The sequence below is a fragment of the Toxorhynchites rutilus genome, chromosome 2, assembly GCF_029784135.1.
Source record: "Toxorhynchites rutilus septentrionalis strain SRP chromosome 2, ASM2978413v1, whole genome shotgun sequence".
NCBI lineage: Eukaryota > Metazoa > Arthropoda > Insecta > Diptera > Culicidae > Toxorhynchites > Toxorhynchites rutilus.
The window spans coordinates 262232470-262246987 of record NC_073745.1 but is presented as its reverse complement, the minus strand read 5'-3'; positions in this window follow the sequence as shown (position 1 = coordinate 262246987).

Genomic DNA, 14518 nt, shown 5'->3' with positions numbered 1-14518 from the left:
ATGTAAAAATTTTGAAGTAATCAGATGCAAGATTCCATGCATCACCCAAATTTCATGCAATACTTCATCAAAGCAACGAAGAAAGTGTCACCCATACAGTGATCGTTCGTTAATTATGCCGGAAAATCAATACAATTATCGAATCTTACTCGCTAACTGGACTGCAAAACAGCAAAAGCAATACTTCAAATTGAAGATGACATCTATTATTGATACATAACTGCTTTGCAGCCCAGCTAACGTACGCCCTGTTATAGATAAATCCAGTTGATGATAGTCCAGTTAACGAATGACTGTATATGACAGGGTGACGAACATCTTAAGCGAGTGGCTTCCAGGTAGCGGCAACATGGGCATTACATCGCATCACAAAAATGAAACGAAATTAAATATTGAAGCGCCCGAGCGGTCTAAGGCACTTTCTTTAGGAAATAAAAACAACTTTTTACTCCAACTGACCTTTATTTTCTTCACTTTCTTTTAACGGAGCATTCTTAATCTTAATTCCTACCCATTGAACTCCAAAGGCAGAGCTTGCCTATTCTATTACCTATTCTCTATTATTCTCTACTGCTACCTATCTTATGCTGTATGAAATTTTCCGTTTGTATTCCCTATGTTCTAGTTGGAAAAACATCTTATGAAATTTATCTATGGAGGTGCGCTACAATATTAATAATCTTCACGACTTATATTCATATCTATAAAAGACTCAATTACTTCTATGATAGATTGAGCATTAGAACCAATACGACTTGATTGTGATAGTCTGCAAAAGAACATTATTTCACCGAAAAAGCTACTGCTCCCGATGCCTTAGAATAAGACTGATAATAAAAATAAGACAATGGAAAGAAATCACAATACCATAGCTATCCATTAAAAATAAAGCAACTTCATTGAATCATGAAGTGTATTTTACCTCAAAATATCACGAAATCGTAAGTATTTTCAACTTGTTTTATGTTTCTTCCCCATAAACATCATATTTAATGTGATCAATGACGATATTTTTTTGTTTACCGATTTACATATACTTCATCTACCATTTCACCCCGTTATATGTCACACTGATATTCATTAATCATTTTCAGTTAGACAGTTGACCTTCCTGTCAGAACTAATTTTCTTTTTTTTTGTTCGTTACAAATCGTTTGACGGTTATAAGTACATTTAACAAACGGCCCTTTTCAGGGCTACTATTTGGAGTATCAAAAGAGTTAAACTAACAGATTTCTGAACAATGAAAAGGATTACATTTCAAAAAACAACTGTTCTGAACAATCACAGTCCTACGTCGAATTTCCGTCCGTACCCCTAGGCTCAGACCCTTCTACTTTTTTGATAGTGTTAACGACTTCACGGCTATAAAATGAATGATCGTTTCGAAGCGGAGCCCCAATTTTATGCATACTGACTGGCAAAGAAGTGTGTGGCTTGCGATGCAACGTCTCGCTTATCTACAAGAACTGAACAGTTCCTTTTTATCGAGCGAAATCGTTGTGCGTAATATAAATATTAGGAAATACTATTGTCTACTCGCTAACTGGTGCGAGACTGAGACTGACTAGAGAGAGGCCAATATTTAGATGGTTTCATTTTCTTCTTGTTATTATATCCCTTGGATAGAATGTATTCACAATGAATAGCTACATTTTTTTTTCGCAGTAGTATTGACGAGTTCAAATTCTATTTCGCAGCTAATTTATTCACTGCTTCTTGTTTGCACAATGCGAGGAGCACAAATTGAGTCAACCTAAACTAAGAATTTATGCGCGTTTAGGTGTTGCATGACATTTAATTGGGATAGATGCGTAGATATATTTCCAATCAACCGAAACACACACCTGATCTATGAAGAAGTGGTTCAGTTATAAGCGTTTGGAATCTTCTATTATTTTTTATTCCACATATTCAGTGTTTAACTTGTCATTTTGTATCTTCATATCTTCTTGTTATGCGTGCAGTTTAAGACATTTGGCATCGATTTTTTTTTTTTTGAAAACCATGATTTCATGCACTTTCCCTTGGGTGATTTTTCGGTTTCCAAAAACTTAAACTTTGACGACTGTGTGACACTAGTAAATGAAGTCCGCTTGAGCTAATATTTTGCGTAGGATTCTAGCCTTCAAACCAACATCTCGCAAGATGTTCCGTATGAAAAATCGAGATGACCATTTGCATATGTACCATAAACCATACGCTTTACCTTGTAAGATGAAAAAACGACGATGGCCAGAGAATCGATTTTAGACAAAAAAAAATCGAGATAACAGTTTTTCGCCGTTATGCATTCTACGCAATGTAATACGTTTGATCAACATACGAACAAACATTTTTTGTTCGAAAACATTTGAGCAATGTTGAAAGCGTTTCCAAAAAATCACTGTTCGTCCGCATAACAGACGTAGTTCCATACAGCTTTCATACATCGTTCGAAAATCAACAATTATCAGTATTATGTGATGTAAGTCAAATCTACATTTGAATCACATTATTTGTAGAGTCCAAACATGCCTGTCACTATAGTGTTTTATTACTTAGCGTTTCCCAATAGATGAATATAAGAAATATATATCAAATAATTATTATTTTCTGTACACTGCACTGCGATGAACAAAGAGAAGCAATTGCGTTTTTTAATGTTATAATTACCTTAATTTCTGCATTTGAATCTTCAAGTAGATAATGAATCATTCAGATCAGTAGTAAAATTAAAATAATATTGGTTCTTAGCACTATAACTCCTCGGATTCGACATCGAATCTGCTGTTCTTATCATATCCCAGAGTATCCAGAAGAATGTACTATCATGGACTCGCAAATACAGAGCACCTTTTCCATACATTTCACTAGATTTCTTCCAAACCTTTTGATTTCATCTGATAATAACTGAAACTATCGACGGAGATGTTTTGACTATTATCGGAAATGTAAATACCAACGCTACAGACAGAGCAACCTGGTGAATACGTCTAGCTATGCGAAGAAATGTTCATTGAAATGATTGATTGTCCGCATAAATAGACGCAAGCGTTTTTCAAACTTTGACGGATGTGCGACACTAGTAAAAGAAGTCCGATTTGGCTGAAATTTTGCATATGGAAGCTTTCCGTCGGAATCAACAGTTCCCGTTTGAAAATTCGTTATGACCGTTTTCATTGGCACTCTAATGGACAATTCTCTCAAGAACCAAAGATTTCCGAATTACAATTTTTTCAATCGAAGTTTGCCCTGAAGTATGAAGGTTTATTAAAAAAATACCTTAGTCAAAGCGTTTGTTTCGCACAAAAAAAAACATTCATTCTTTTATGCAGAAATCAGAAAAGTTTGATGTAAACCAATTATGATAGGATACGATTTCCCATATTTTCAGTTAAAATATAGATTCCGTAAAAATGTTTATGTAAAGTCAAGTGAGGCGGCTATAATCCGGATGATAAATTTATGTTCAGAGTTGATGGTTCTATGAATCAGAGATTAAATATCCGTTTCAATAGATTCAAAATAATCTATAACGATTGATCAGCGTGAGCGACACCGGAATATCTTTTGGTAGTTTGATGTTTTTTTAGATTTTTGTAAACCGTGAAATAATAAGAAATGATCAATATATACAAACTTGTACGGTTAGTATCATGCGATTGCTCATCAAATTCGTTGATAAAGACAACCGTAACTGGACCACAAAGTTACTTATCAAAATTTGGCCACTCACACTTGGCATGGCTTCGTATTATTCCCGTGCACACCTCCAGATGTGGGCGGCGTGGAACCACCGTTTTGGTGTATAATGAAACGACGCTTGTGCTGCTGTTACTGCTGCAGGGAAGCCTCAGGCGTAGAAATTGTTTCAAGGGCCAATATTTCATCCGGGATTCACGCGGCTAAAACCAAAATGGTGCACAAATTACTTCCATCAAGTTGGGCAGCAAATTGTGTGAAAGAATGCTGAGAACCACTTCTGACTGGCTGCTGTTTGTTGATGATGCGGTGAAAACCCAGCGCACTCTTTCCGCATCAACTCATCCGTGCCCTCTTCTCTCAGCAGTTTGCCAGGGATGAGCTCTCGGTTCGGTTTTGGTTGTTTTTTTTTATCCGGCTGCAACGCGCTGTAAGGGATGTGTTGGCTAGAAATACTCAGCAGACCAAAAAGTGTAAATGAAAAAAAAAGTTGATCCAGAAAGTCGAAAGTGTTTGGTTCAATGCCCAATAAAAATAAAAATCTGTGCGCCAGTAATGCACTGAATTGCAGTTTTTTAAATTGTTTTGACGCAGAAAACAAGTTTTGGATGCAAACTGTTGAAGTTCTGATGTTATTTCAATTCTAAGCGAGGAAAAAATGTGATCCCCTAATTTGGAAAATTTTAGTGATATTTACGTGCAATATATGATGCACAATGCACTCGTCAGGCAGAGTAAAAATGTGTTGCATTCTTCTTCTTTAATGGCACTAAGGTTCCTATAGAAGCTTCACCATCTGAACGGTGTATTACTTACCTCCATAATAATTTCAATTGGCCCAAAAAAAATTTATGACATTTTTTCCCTGTTTTACCGGTTTGAAGGTAAGCGACTCTTGATATAACATTTTGACGACTTCGATTCCTTTGCTTGCTTGCGAAACTGAACAATCGGGCTTAGTTCATCGGGTTTTGCTGTTCATTATCGTAGTTCAGAATCGTTGTGGCAAGACAAAGCCCTATTCGTAATTACGAAGCGACGCGCAAAATCATTTTTGTTCTTTTGAAATTGATCATAGAAAATAAAATTTTCAACATTGCAACGTCATTGTTGTACGCGGTATCAGAGGGGTATTGTACGCTTCTTAGATGCCACATGGAATCACTTTCTACGGTTGCGATTTTTATGGTATTACTTAAGTGATCGGTGCTACTTGAGATCAAAAAAAAGTTATACAGTACTGGTTTTGTATACAGCCAATGTACATGAGGGTAGATTAAGGAGAAATACGACTCGGATAAATGAATAGAATTTAACTTTGAACTGTATGACCGATTTTTGATATCCATCAGCAAATAAAATGAATTTTTTGGTATTTAACTAGATTTAGGTATTCAGATAAACTTTCCTTAAAAATTATTAAACTGCACAGCAAGTACTTTCTAAAATTTTCGTTTTTGTATGATTTTTGAGCTGTCAGGTCCAATGAAATCATAAATTTTCCATATGATTTTCAGAAAGCTCACACTTCACATGACATAACAAAAATTTTGAAAGGTACATTTTATTCGACTTTGATAAATAAAATTCGGCTTGTTCGAAGGTTTTGCCGAATATACTTATTACAAAAAAATGTATCTTTAGAGCCGCTTCATTGATTTTTGATATTTTTAGAGCAAATGAAAGGTATTCAGATGCATGAAATTCATATGAAAGAGCTAAAAGGCTTTAGGGCAGTATTCTAGTCTAGAAATTTGAAAGAAAAAAAAACAAAAAAAAAATTCCTTCATATTTCTGTAGTTTAGGCATTCATGAATATACTCTAGAAAGGACCCATTATCCCATTATTTACCGAGTTAGAGCCATTTTAATGATGCGGTATCTAACCTGGTACGGCCATAACAATGAACTTCAAACGCGTTTTTTTCGAAACTAGTTTTTTCGAACTGGCGTACACAATATCTCAAGTTCTACTAAATCGATTCATGTCAAATATATATGAATACAATCGGTAAACATCTCTCTATCGCAAGAAACTCTGAAAAATAATATTTTTTAAATTTTACTATTTTTGAAAAATCGGAAAACGTAAGAAAAAACGTTTTAAGCCACATTTTGTTTTTTAAATGGCCGCTATTTTGTCAAAAAAAAGTTTCTGGCTTGTCCGAGGTTCATGCGGTAGCGACATCTTTACTAATTTAGAATCTGTTCGATCTTTTTGTTTCAGATAACCAGTAGTGCTGGAATCGTGTACGCCATGGCACAACTTTTTTTTCGAACCCCATCACTTCATCAGCTTGTAACTATTCTAGTTATGAATATTTTTTCTCCGTTCAATTTTTGTTTTGTTGTTAAAAAATAGATGGACAAATAATGATATAATCGATTGTAAGAATACTGTTCGCTTTTTTTACGGAGCTCCAAAAAAACGTCCGAAATTCGTGTCTCTACACTAGAATACCCCCTTAAATCAATGTGTAGATCATCTAAATAGGTCCAGTAGCTCCACACGCTATGGAATTAATTTTTTTCACGATGGAAAGATTTCTTGTAATAGCACATGTATTTTGTCGCTCATTGTTCCTAAAACTCCATTCATGTTAAATCCAAATAGTTTGTCAATTCTGAAGGAAATATCCGAAGCTTTTCGACTACTGATAATCAAAACATTGATTCAGCTGAGATGTGGTTGCTGTTAAACTATTTGATAGGTTTTTCAGTATTAAAAAAGCGTTTTTCATAGTGAATACCATACCATAGGAAAACGAAATTCGGATACGAGAGCGTTTCGTTTGGGAGCGTTACTGAAGTTGCTAAACGAATTAATATTATAATCACGACATTCGAAAGATAAAGGTGTACGAATGATAATTGTTACTTATTGACCCAAAAACTTGTCCAATAACTTGAAAACTATTTAGGAAGCAAACTATTGATTTGTCAAAAATCAAGAAATATAGGCACCAGCTTGGAATTGCATCTTAGTCGTAATTAGTCAGTGAGTGATGCAAGTCGTCGGCTGGCGTCAAAAGCGCTATAAATAATGCGTTTGCTCTGACCAACCTCAGTAACCGTGTAGAATATGCACAAAGCTAACATAGTGCGGAGCTTGCACTGAAACGTACTGAGACGCAAGTGTCGATAGTTATTGTGAATGAACAAAATCACACCGCAATGTAATTTTGAACTTTTTTAAACTTTTTGTTTTCGCGAATTCGGTGGAAACTCGATGAAGAGGTAAGACGCTTTGGTTTTCATACGGTTATGTGGAGAGTGTTTGAGTAAGATTGAGCATTGTTGACAACACATACATTGACAAATGTAGATAATGGTGCTGGTGAAACAAATATAGAATCGATTGTGGATTGTGAATTGTGGATATTTTTCGCTGCTTCTACAAAACCACTCAAACCATAGGTACTTTTCAGAGTCACCAATAATTTCTATTTTATTTCAGCAATTTCAAAAATTTCGATGCACTCAAAACAAATCGGCCTTATTGGTAGCAGTTATGTGAATGAGTGAATGAAAACACTCTTTTGCACATGTTGGTAGTGTTGGTGGAAAGAACCGATGGTTTTGCGTAGTTCTGTAGAAGCAACTGATTCATTGATTGATTGATTAATTTTTTTTTATCGTGAGAACAATGCCTGAGTATTTGTGCGTGAGAAAGAGAGAGAGGTTTGAAAAAACAGAGAGATAGAAAGAGAGAAAGAGGGAGAGAGAAAGAGAGAAAGGGAGAGAAGAGAGAAAGAGGGAGAGGAAGAGGGAGAGGGAGAGGGAGAGGGAGAGGGAGAGGGAGAGGAGAGGGAGAGGGAGAGGGAGAGGGAGAGGGAGAGGGAGAGGGAGAGGGAGAGGGAGAGGGAGAGGGAGAGGGAGAGGGAGAGGGAGAGGGAGAGGGAGAGGGAGAGGGAGAGGGAGAGGGAGAGGGAGAGGGAGAGGGAGAGGGAGAGGGAGAGGGAGAGGGAGAGGGAGAGGGAGAGGGAGAGGGAGAGGGAGAGGGAGAGGAAATTTTTTTGTTCGATATCAAATAATTTAAAAATGCATAAAACGTCGAGATCTGGTATTATCTTCAAAATAAATTCCCGAAAATCAACCTTTTAGGACTTTCTAAACTTTGAGTGCTTTGAGGCACTCCTAAATCATGTCCGATTCAGCTGAAACTTGGCACAGGTCATTTCTTGGGCTAATGAACATGGTCGGATCTTTAAATTTGACAATAATTTTTTTTCCATACCTTCATTGACAAATCCCAAAAAGTTGACTTTCGGCCAAAAATTGTTTTTCGAGATGACACCGGATCTCGACGTTCCGTGCACTTTTAAGTCATTTGGCATCGAAAAAAAAATTTCGATTTTCCAAATTTCCTTTACTCTCCCCTTAGGATTTCGAGGATCAGAAAATCCAAACTTTGAGCGCTTTGAGGCACCCCTAGATCATGTCCAATTGAGCTGAAACTTTGCACAGGTTATTTTTTTGGACCAATCATCTAATTGTACATGGTCGGTTTTTGAAATTCGATGATTATTTTTTTCCATACATCCATTGCCACCCTAGTGTAGGTATAGTGGGTAACAATATCGGGAGGAAATAAAAATCGATTTTTCTTTGTTTTTTTTTCAAGAATATTCAGGGCTAACACAATTTCTTGCTCACCAACTCAACAGCAAATACAATTATCAACCTTATCAACCAGCTTTTATTTGGTTCCAAGAACGTTCTTGTAAGGCCTTCCCACATAGAGATATTTCAGTTTTAATGAAAAATGACACCTTCGTCTTTGATGATGAATATTTCAATAAACAACCAGCGCACCGCAAATCGAAAGGCCCTCTCCCTCTCCCTCTTAAAACTCCAATAAATTCTGCACAAGGATATTTTGTTACATTGACGAAAAAAATTTATTTTTTATTTTTTGCATCGATTACAAAACCAGAGGCGTCTCGTCCACCTGTTCAAACTGTTCATAGGACAGGTAGACATTCTCAGAAAAAATGTGTATTACAGGTAAACTTCGATATAACGTACACTCGTTATAACGTACCCTCGATATAACGTACATTTTACCTCGATATAACGTACACGTTTTCAAAATCCAAAGGAACATTTTTTCGAATATTTTTTACTGAAAGAACTATAAATTTTCTGTATTTTGATACTAAAGCTTGTTTTGAACCTATGACCTATCCCGAGATACAACTGTTTTGTGTTTCCGGATTCTAAATGAATGAAACTTTAATCAACAATACGAAGGGAAACATCATGAGAAAGGTTGACTTCGTCTCCAAGTTGAATTTATTCAATAACCTTACTCAAACAGCTACACAATAAAGTAATATAAGCTACGTTTCTGAGTTCTTTATTATGCTTCGATATAACGTACAATTCGATACAACGTACAATTTCGAAAGTAAAATGTACGTTATATCGAAGTTACCCTGTATTTCACATTTGTAACATGGATGAGAAATTATCGAAGGATTTTTTTTAATTTCCATATTATCCCGAATATCTTTATTTCATTTTTTATTGTGGAGGAACTCAAAACCAATGTGAATAATGTAATGTGATAGCTACATTTGACTACTCCACGCAACCCGCACGCAACGCAACCTTAAGGCTATGAAATAAGCAGTAATGACTGCCGGGTTCAAACCTTTCATCTGAACCAGCCATCATCCAAATACTTTTCTGTATTTTCAAGTGGGACAGGGCAAACACAGTGAACTACGTATCACCAGTGCTGAAAATATTCACGTTCACGACATTCAAATTCGGCGAATTTCTGCCTTCCTTGTATTGATAACGTACTGCTCAAGCGAGAGTCGATAAATATGAAACAACACTGTCAATGAACCCCAGTGGAATGAACATCAACATCAGCTTGCCATGAAGTTCATTTTTCATTTGCACCTTCTTTTTCGTCATGGTATTCGTAAGATCGAAAATGAAGATCATTGCGTGTTAGTGAAAATCAAAACTTAAAATTCAACGTCACCAATTGAGAGTAAAATCGATTAGTGGTAAAGGATGGCAATTCATCACACAAAATTCTTGTTTTTGGCGAGTTCGGCAATGGAATGTATAGAATAACTCTTGCTACGTTTTATGAATCTACTCACGATTGCCCGGAAATGGCATACACCACCATTTATATGTGCAATGGGTGACACGTTTTCAATAAAAATTCACTGCAAGCGATGAAGATCAACTTAGCGTTCGTGATAATCATCTGAAATTATTGACAGTAATGGAAGTGCCTGAATGCAGGCTTTTCGAAATTCGTTCATGCTGTTTTCGATCAATATACCAGACAAAGCTTATGCGTCTCGACTCTTGTGTTATACTCATTATGACAGATATGATGTTGAGTTTCAACAGAAGAGAATTCATCCAATACTGGGAAAAAAATCTAATTTCTTCATTCGTGAATAAATTTTGATAATTTGTGGCACTGCGTATCACTACTACTAATACGCCGCCTTGCGTAAAAATGACGCCAAGGTTCAATGTTTTCTGCTGAACGAAATCGATGGAAACGATGGAAAATACACATCATCACTCTTCAGTGTTTGTTCGTGGTTGCATCGTTTCCCTTTCTGTTTCTCTTTCTGCTCCTGGCGTCATTGAAATTTGAGAGAGACAACGAGACCGCGAGAGTACACAGCACTAAACACCCCGAGCGAGCGTGATTTTTTTTATTAATCCGTTCATTTTTATAGGCTCAGTTACATAAGTTTAAAGGAGCCAAACTCTTAACTATATTTCTACTAGCATATATTAACATGTTTCCTTAATTCTATGGTTAAGAAAATAGAAAACCGATTACTCGCGGTCGACTCGAGTTTAGAAGGGTGACACATTTTCATTAGGAAAAGGATCGGATGTAAGGAGATGTGTGTTCACACTCCCACTCACATTCACATTCACATTCTCATTCACACTGACACTTCACACTCAATTCTTAAAACTATCCTTACATCTAATATGTATTTACAATTTAACTTATTCTAATGTTAGTAGGAAGGGAACCGATAGCTCGTGAAGGACGAAAAAGAAGGGAAAAAATGTATGAACAATCACACTTGAAGATCGATAGCTTTAAGGAAAACATATATTTGGGACATGTAATCAAGGTCTAACCGACCCAACACAACTTGGTGTTGCTTCACCCGCGCACAGGCTACAAGAAAACTCGCCAAAACGCAACGAGACATTGAAGCAATTTATGGAGACCAAAATACCAAATGTTTGTAAAACCAAATGGTCTTATAATTCTCGAATGATCAAAATAGTTGATCTGAATTATGCATCCATCGATGAATTTTTGGGTGAGATTTATCTTGGCGACAGTGTCTTTGATGCTGAAACTTTTACTACATCCAGAGGTCTTCACGCATTGATGCTTGCCGATGAACATTGATGAACACCGGTAGCATAATGCTACAGAAAATCGACTTTCCTGTAAAGTTTTTATTTTTGGAGATGGCCGGTTTTGCAACTAGACGACACAATTGATGTATCTGGCGAAACTATGAATGACAGTAACGTCATCAATTGTCGTCGTTTATATGAATCGATTATAGACAAAATTAGTTCATTCCACCCACGATTCGATGAAACGAAACTTTGTAATAAACTGACGGTTCTTTACTCACGCGAAGTGTTTAGGAGAAAAAAATTATAGACATAATTTCGATTATCTTTGGACAAATCTGCATCAAACCTTCTCCGAAACGGCTGGCCAGAATGGTACTGACATTGCCTAATACAACGGCATCCGTTGAAAGAACTTTTTGTGTTGTTCGACGGATCAAGAATTATTTGCGGTCGAAATCTGACCAGAAATGGTTGTTCGGAATTATGATGATGACTGTGTAAAAGATTTCCTTTATGAGATGATGCAGATGCCTTTATTTTACGAGGAAATCATTGATAAGTTTGCGCTCATAGTTGACCGTGGGATTCTTTTGTTATATAGATAAATGTTGAGAAATAAAAATGTTCAAATCTGTCATCGCAATATTGTTGTTTTAATGTTGCAAATATATTTTGAACAGTTAGCTCATTTGGTCACGCGTCGCCTCTGTCCAAAACGTGTCAAAAACAGGATTTTTGTAGTGCTTCACAAAATCCTCTGTAATTCTGCAAATATCGCAGTAAGTTCAAATGTTTGCAGGCAAATTTATAGCCTAGTGTATTACCTAAACATCTGTGAACGTTTCATATTAATACGTTTAGCCGTTTTATCTAGCCGAATTTTCAAAGTTTGGAGTAAATTAGAAGAGCAGAATTTAATCGCAAATCGTATCAGAAGTACAAAATCCTACGCGACACTCAGAATGAACGATTTGTGACTCAAATACTAGTAACGTCACATTCGTTGATTTTAAACTTATCGAAAATTGATAAATTGGTATAGGGATGACGCCGCAACGCTGACATCTGTAGATAAAGGGAAAAAAGTAGAAATCGAAAAACAGTACAAATTATGTTCATCTCAACTATACTGAGACGCATCTCTTTTGATCAAACCGATTTACGCGATATACATGCATGAAGGATATGCAAATTATGCACTACTACTTAGCTCGAAACAGGTACCACACTCAACGGACAACTTTACGTCCCCGAATTGGTGCTTTCGAGCTATCCACAAAGTGCAACACTAAATAGTTGAAATTGGTTTATCCCTCACCTGGACCAGGAGCGCATTCGCACCAGCTGCACCAGCAAACTTCATTCCTCCTACAAAACCATCCCATACATTTCGGTTCACTTTCCTGGCCAGAACAGGAAATGTGGAAAATTATTTTATTAGTATAATAAAGCACACCGAGCGCGCGCTCACGAGGGTAAAGTAAATATTTTCGAACCAACATCCGCAACGCAGCCACCGCCGCCGCAATGGAAAAAAGGGGTTCTATGGTTTATCTCGGCCAGGAGTCCCATCATAGTTTGCTGAAATTCCTTCGTTCGCGGAACGTGTCTCGCTCTCCCTCTCATGGGGAGGGTGAACAAGTGTGGGAGTGAGCGGCAGTACTCTGCTTTTCGAGCAATTTATTCTATTCCGGAAAATATGTAGCTATTTTTGCTCGGGGCGGCGAGAGAATCACCAAAATTTACTCAAGATTGCTGGAATAATTTGATCAGCCTGCCCTGTAACGATACAGTTCGCCAGCAAATGTACGTAATTCAGTTTTCATCCGAAAATTGCTGCGGCAAAGCAGAACGAAATCAACAATGAGACGGAAGATAATTTCAATGTAACTTCAACGGAAAGAATCGTCTAGATATTGTCACACTAGTTTGCGAGGGTTTTTTGTTCAGATAATCGTTTAAAGTTGCAGTGCTAATTAGCACTCGGTACTTACATTCGGAACGGCCTGATGTCTCACAGGCATCTGCGGACGCATCCCTGTCGGTGGGGGAGGAGCTGGACTGTAGCGTGGCTGCTGCATGTTTTTTGTAGATAGCGTTGAGTCTGCAAAGAAAGAGAGTATAACACTAAAATAAGCAACACGAGTCAACTTGGAACAAAACAACAACAGCTCTTGTTAATAATTAATGCTCCTGAAGCTTGCGTTTTTGTTTACACAACTAGACGACGTTCGCTCCGTGCTTCAACATTTTGATAAATGACGATTTTATTCTAAAGGGGCAAACGCAACCCAGTAACAATAGCAAAATAAAAATGGACACGGGAATGAAATTCACAACTTTTTGTTTCGCACAATGCCCAGGGTGATGTTTTTTCCAGCACGAAGAAGAGAGAATCGTAATGCAACTCGAACGACAGATGTGTATTTTTTTATTGCTGTTTGGCTGCAAACTATCGCTTATGAATACACATTGCAAGTTATCTCAGGGCATCGATGGTTATTTCCCAAAACAATGATGCCACCAAACGATCGAAGTAATGGCTTCGGAACTCGGAACCGCTGCAACAATACAGCCGTAACTACCGCCATAAAATAATTTATTGAATTCCGATGCAAATTTCAATTCTCTACGGCCAAAAACACAGACGCAGCGATAATGAAGAGCCCAGCGAAGCATGGTGACTGCAAACACTCTGGCTCCTGTTGGATTCGATTCGGAAAATCTTTCCAGCAGAGAACGACCAACCATTGGTAAACTTTATTCACTGGGTATGACTATTCAAAGCGAAATCCGCAATTGTGCCGCACGCAATACGGGCATCGATCTTGGGACCCTAGTGCGCGAGTTTATCAACTAACACCGCCACCACCAACTCCACCTCCATTCACCCTCCGCTAACTAGGAAACGCAGAGTCGAATTCCTATCTTCCTAGCCACGACGGCCGCATCTAAATTGAGGCTCTTCGGTAATCACGATAAAAACGTGATTGTGCAATCATTATCATCTTTTCCAGTTCATTCTCTTCCCATTAGTTCTCCCACAGTGCTCTAGTGGTGTGGCTTTTGCACACCGCACCTTGCGCCATCGCCATCACGCGAGTGAAGGGATATATTTTGTGTGGCACGATTTTCCGCCTGTTATTGATTCCTCATGGCACTTTCTCCCCTAATCGAATGGGCTATCATTTGGTCATGGAATGTTCCTATCACCCGGCGCAATACACCCCATGGTCATCATTTCTTTTTTTTTACAGCCGCAACCTAACAACCATCACCACCACCACCACCGCATTGGATGGAGAATTTTTAGCTGAGGGTAAAGTGGCGATTACGGACACCCGACAAGAGCTAACCAATGTTGATGACCTACGCAGGGCAGCCGGAGGAAAACCAATTTTGGATGATAAATTTATTCGAAAACATAAAATTGTTCTGCTTACTATAGTTCGTT